Here is a 6,000-nt window from a genome sequence, read left to right as displayed (position 1 = left end):
TGGGAACCAGACAAAAGATTTGACGTGGACGACACTTCCACAGGGGATGCACAACTCCTCCACATTGTGCCAGCTTTATGTTGACACTGCATTACAGCCATTACGTCAGCAGTGGCCAGCTACCATAATATATCATTACATGGATGATATTTTGTTCGCGCAGCCAACAGCCATTTTCCCCTTTGCAAGTTGACAGCATCAAAGACACTCTTGCAGCAGCCTCACTTGTTATTGCCACAGAGAAAAATTCAGACTACGAAACCATGGAAGTATTTGGGATGGACTCTAATGGACCAAACAGTGGTGCCCCAAAGAATTAGAACTGCACTTGGACATTAAGACTCTACATGATGCTCAAAAGTGTGCTAGGAGACTTACAGTGGCTAAAACCCATTGTGGGAGTACCAAATCACTTGTTGGAGACCCTACGACCCTTGTTAAAGGGCACTGACCCCCACTACCCCTGTATGCCTCACAAAGGAACACCATACTGCCCTACAGCAAATCAGTAACTGTGTGGCAACAAGGATATGTGTCTCGTCGACAGCTAGATTGCCCTATTGACCTCACCGTTTGGAATAGTCCTTGTCACCTGCTTGGCGCTCTCTCCCAATATGAACACAAAACGGGGAGATACGGGTATTGGAATGGCTGTCACCACCATTACAACATAAGAGAACAATATTTTCAAAAATTGAACGATTTGGCTGCGTTGATCAAAAAAGGCCGTCTCAGAATTACTGAAGTGGACGGTCGAGAACCTGCCACCATTAGGATACCCATGGAAAAAGAGACGCTGGACTGGTACCTGGTTAATTCAGTGGACTTACAGGAAGCATTATTGACATCATCTGCAAAGGTGGAGACAAGCAAGTTAGTGCCCAGAGTCCTGCAATGGATGACAGAATGGGACTGGATCACTCGGCCACTGAGAAGAGAGCGACCCATAGAAGGAGCCACCACAGCCTTCACAGACGCAGGGAAGAAATCGAGACGTGCTGCTGTCACTTGGCAAGGAAAAGGACAATGGAAGCATCAACTTCTTACAGCAGACCCTGCAGACAGCCTACAAACCTTAGAATTGTTAGCAGTAGTATGGGCAATGTCCAATCTGCATGAGCCCTTGAATGTGGTCACAGACTCCATGTATGTTGCTGGAGTAGCCAGACGTATAGAAGGAGCAGCAATTAAGGAAGTAAATAACAAACGGCTGTATGAGTTACTGGTTCAATTAAGGAAAGCTCTCCGGGATAGAAGTGCAGTGTACTCTGTAATCCATATTAGGAGCCACAAGTGGTCCGAGGGCCTAGGAGAAGGAAATGAGCGTGCAGATAAATTGGTTACCTTACCCATTGATAACTCTTGTCCTGTTGATAAGCATACATTGGCAAGAGAAGCCCATAGTAAGTACCATCAAAATGCAAAAGGGTTAGGCGAGGAACTTTGATCTGGGCTTGTCAGAAGCCAAGGCCATTGTCAGGGCTTGTCCAATATGCAGTTATCATAATGGGGGAATAGGCCTGGGCTGCGGAGTTAATCCTCAAGGTTTAGAAATGAATGAGAAATGGCAAATGGATGCCACGCATGTAGCCAGGTTTGGTAGGCTCAAGTATGTGCATGTTACTATAGATACATACAGCCACTACATATGGGCTACAGCTCAGGGAGGAGAGAAAGCAATACACGTGATCAGGCACTTATTGAGCTGCTTTGCTGTCATGGGAGTCCCAAAAGGTATCAAAACAGATAATGGCCCGGCCTACACAAGTGCTAGGGTCCGAAAGTTTTTGGACCAATGGTCTGTCAAGCATGTGACATGTATTCCACATTCCTCCACAGGACAGGCGATAGTAGAAAGAGCAAATGGTACCCTCAAACAGTACATTGACAAACACCAGGATTTAAAGGACCCACAAGCATGCCTGGCTAAGGTTTTGTATGTGATCAATCATTTATGTGTTTTTGGGGAGGACGATGCCCCCTCTGCAGTTAAACATCACCCGAGGTCAAGTCAGGAAGCTATTAAGGAAACGGAGGTCTGGGTGAAGTATAAAAATCCAAGCACAGGGATATGGGAAAAGCCCGCAAAAGTGCTATACTGGGGTTGGGAATATCTTTGTGTTTCCTCACCAACAGGGCCTCTGTGGGTGCCTGCCAAGTGGACTAAACCTATCTTTGATGCAGCATCTGGTGGACAACCTTACGGAGGGGGACAAGGAGTGTCTGGAGAAGAAGCTGCCGCTGATCTTGCAACCCTTATTGCTGCAACTGAAGGGACACTCGAAAGCGGTGGACAGAGCAGTGACACGCCACTAACGGACGGCCAGGGAGCTGATTGACACTGTTGAAGCACTATCGACCTTCCGCATAAAAGGACCAGCGAGGGAGCACTGCCTTGAGTGTCACAGCCCCTGCTGTGCTGCGTGGGTAGCTCTATATTGTGGGGGTTGTGGTAAAACCTTTTGGTTAGAACAGTCCGGGATCTGGGGCTTATGGTGTAACACCTGTAAACATACATAACTACACATGGGGGGAAGACTGGCAGAGGGAACTAAGGAGACAGACGGGGCTAGATACGGCCCTAGCTTTAAATCTTTATGAGTCTCCCGAGCAAAAAATCTTGGCCTATTACCGGTGGGAGGTACAGTGTATTGTGAAAAGAGTTAAAGCTCAAAGCAAGTCATATATAGCTTCTGCCAGGTGTAGAAAATTGGTGCCTCTAACACAGCATTCTGTAGTAGGACCCATTAAAGGAGATCCCGATAAGGCATTGGACTCCTGCATTGAGACTCTTCAGGGATTTGGATTGCAAAAGTTAGGATCCGTAAGGTTAAAGACAGATAAGAAAGGGAGAGCGAGAAAGAAAACAGAAAAATGAGGCTTATTTTTGTTATACTGCTTAGTGCTGTGGCGGATGGGGCAGTAGGAGTAACGCACTTTAATCAGCCTAGAGATAACATATGGATAACGCTTGCTAATCAAACTAACCAATCTTCGCTTTGCCTTAGCCTTGGGGGGGGTTACTAATCCATTTTGAACATGTTTGGTGGGTCTTCCAGTGTGGTCCCCTCGGGAATTTTGCAATCTGATCAATAATCAAACTCTATGCAGGCGCAATCTGACAAACATTAAACCACCCACGCCAGGTTACACCACAAGTCAGAGTGATGGTTACTGCCAATGCTTGATAGTCTTATAGCTTAATACTACCCTGCATTCTCCTCCAGAGGAGCTAGATCTCTTTGGAAGTGCAAACGCCAGTATAACTAACACCTCAAATGGCGGATGGTTTAGTTTTGAGCCCTTAGATCTACAGAATTTACATCGGCCTAGAGACGCATGGGCTACCTTGGATTCATCCCTCAGTTTGGATACAGTATCCAAACAGGTTTATAGTCAATGTAAAGGCACTACCATTAGGACACCGAGGAAACTACCCACAGGAATATTTCTAATCTGTGGAGACAGAGCTTGGAATGGTATACCAGTCAGGCCACAGGGTGGACCTTGCTATTTGGGAAAATTGTCATTGTTTCACCCCAGTGTGTCTTCATTAATGCAACTCAGTCAAAATTCAAGCAGGAAGAGACGCAGCCTGTATAACTTAGACTGCAGCCGAATAGGGGGCCCACGGTTTTGGAGTGAGTTAAAACAAGTGATGGTCTCAACTGTCTTGCTGGGAGGAGCTGCAAATAAAGCCATGAACCTAGCAAAGCAGTTGGGATGCTGGGCCAATGATGAGCTAGACAAAACGTCACAAATTTTAGATATGCTAACTGCAGATGTGCAAAGTGTTAATCATGCTGTTTTGCAAAATAGAGCTGCTATAGATTTTTTGCTTTTAGCACAAGGTCATGGATGTGAAGAGTTTGAGGGAATGTGTTGCATGAATTTGTCTGATCACTCTGTGTCCATTCATGCGAAGATAAAAGAATTACAGCAGGGACTTCACAATCTTAAAGAAGAAGAGGGTTTAGGAATTGACGAATGGCTTAAAGGCTTAGGACTTGGACGGTGGCTGAGAAACCTTGTGATATATGCTATAGGGTTACTGGGTGTGATTTCGTTGCTTTTGCTTATTTTGCCTTGTATTTTTAATTGTATTCAAAATATGGTCAGCCGAATGATAGAAAGAACTTGGCAGACTAGCCTCCTTGCCCAAGAACAAAACGGGGGAAGTGTGGAGAGTTTTGTCAAAGAGTGGCATGAGGAGAGAGGACACAGCCAAATTAATTTGGGAAAGATGTCCTAACTAGGGCAGAGACAGGCAGAGGCCTTTTTGTGTCTGTAGCAGGATAGAGAATGGAAAAGTACAAGACCATGGATAGTTCCAAATCTTGCAGGTGAGAGATAATGTGTCCTTGATCCTTGCAAAATATGATAAAGAAATGGACAGTGAGGCAGGAGAGATAGAGAACGTAGGCTCAAAGGAATGTGGATGAGTTAATGCTATAGTTTAACCAATAGATTGCTTGGCTTACAGAATATTCATAAGCTTATTATTTGCTGTATAAGTGTTTGAAACTTTCTTCAGCATAGCGGGCCATGATGAACCAACTGGTGTCCTGGTCTCCTTCCTACGACAGGCCGTGGCAGAGATTATCTTCTCAGATGATGTAATAACTAGGAACCCAGACTTAGTACCATGCACGTCTGTGATGTGGCGAAAACTCGTACGACTTGGGCCACATGAATATGCTTCTGCCTTAGCCATCATGAAGAGGGATGAGAGGGGTGAGACTGTGCTTGACATGGCAAGGAAGCTCCAAGCATATGCAGATGCTGTACATGGCCCGACACATGCCAGAATCGCAGCGGTAGAAACACGTCTGCAGAACTTAGAGGATAAGATAGAGGAGAACCATAAGAAGCTTAGAGAGGAGATTAAAGAAGACCTTCTCCAAATTTCAGCAGTACAGATCCGAGGTTCCGGTATCCAAGGCAGACGTTTCCCAGATGGTGAGAGAAGATACACCCCACGAGCTGAGCTGTGGTTTTACCTGCGTGATTGTGGGGAAAACATGAGAAGGTGGGATAGGAAACCTACTGCTGTTCTGGCACGACGGGTGCGTGAACTGAAGGAAGCCACCAGGAGGAAAGCAGCTCCAGTTGCCCGTAGCCGAACGGCCAGGTATGATGATGATGACATGTCTGACCCCCTCGAAGGAACATCCAAAACATACACCCAGGGAAAGAATGATAACCAGGCTTAGAGGGGCCCTGCCTCTAGCCAGGTAGAGGCCAGGGAAAATCGTGTTTTCTGGTCTGTGTGGATTCGTTGGCCTGGCACATCGGAACCACAAGAGTACAAAGCTTTGGTCGATACTGGTGCGCAATGCACATTAATCCCATCAAGACATGTGGGGACAGAGTCTGTTTCTATTGCTGGTGTGACAGGGGGATCCCAGGATTTCACTTTGGTGGAAGCTGATGTGAGCCTAACGGGAAATGAGTGGAAGAAGCATCCTATTGTGACTGGCCCAGAGGCCCCATGTATTTTGGGCATAGACTACCTTCGAAGAGGGTACTTCAAAGACCCAAAAGGACTCAGATGAGCATTTGGAATAGCTGCTGTAGAGACAGAGGGCATCCAGCAATTGAACACCTTGCCTGGGTTGTCTGAGAATCCATCTGCAGTAGGATGCCTGACGGGAGAAGAGCAACGAGTGCCAATTGCCACTTCCATAGTGCATCGACGGCAGTATAGGACCACTCGAGATGCTGCGATCCCCATCCATAAGATGATCCGAGAGCTGGAGAGCCAAGGGGTGGTCAGCAAGACCCACTCACCCTTCAACAGCCCCATTTGGCCTGTGCGAAAATCTGAAGGAGAATGGAGATTGACTGTGGACTATCGTGCATTGAATGAAGTGACTCCACCACTGAGTGCTGCCGTGCCAGACATATTAGAGCTCCAGTATGAGCTTGAGTCCAAGGCAGCAAGGTGGTACGCCACTATAGACATAGCCAATGCATTTTTCTCCATTCCTCTGGCAGCAG

The sequence above is a fragment of the Zonotrichia albicollis genome, chromosome W, assembly GCF_047830755.1.
Source record: "Zonotrichia albicollis isolate bZonAlb1 chromosome W, bZonAlb1.hap1, whole genome shotgun sequence".
NCBI lineage: Eukaryota > Metazoa > Chordata > Aves > Passeriformes > Passerellidae > Zonotrichia > Zonotrichia albicollis.
This window is presented reverse-complemented; position numbering follows the sequence as displayed.